This window comes from Apaloderma vittatum, unplaced genomic scaffold (genome assembly GCF_000703405.1).
Source record: "Apaloderma vittatum isolate BGI_N311 unplaced genomic scaffold, ASM70340v1 scaffold29570, whole genome shotgun sequence".
NCBI lineage: Eukaryota > Metazoa > Chordata > Aves > Trogoniformes > Trogonidae > Apaloderma > Apaloderma vittatum.
Window position 1 is genome coordinate 404 of NW_009696713.1, and position 242 is coordinate 645.

Below are 242 nucleotides of genomic sequence, written 5' to 3' on the forward strand. Positions count from 1 at the left end.
AGAGCCCTCCCACCAGCGAGAGCGGCATCCCCCGTGAGTGCCCATTTAAAATATTCGTATGTATTTGTTTAAAAAAAAAATAAAATTAAATCACCTGAAACAAAAGGTGTGGAGGGAAGCGCTGTGCCCTTTGGATCGCAGTGCCAGGGCGCTCTCTGGCTGCAGAGGTTCTCATAGCTGCCAGGACAGGGACCGTGCTGGACTGGAGGTGGCTGGGGAGCAGCACCAGGGTCGCGGTGGAG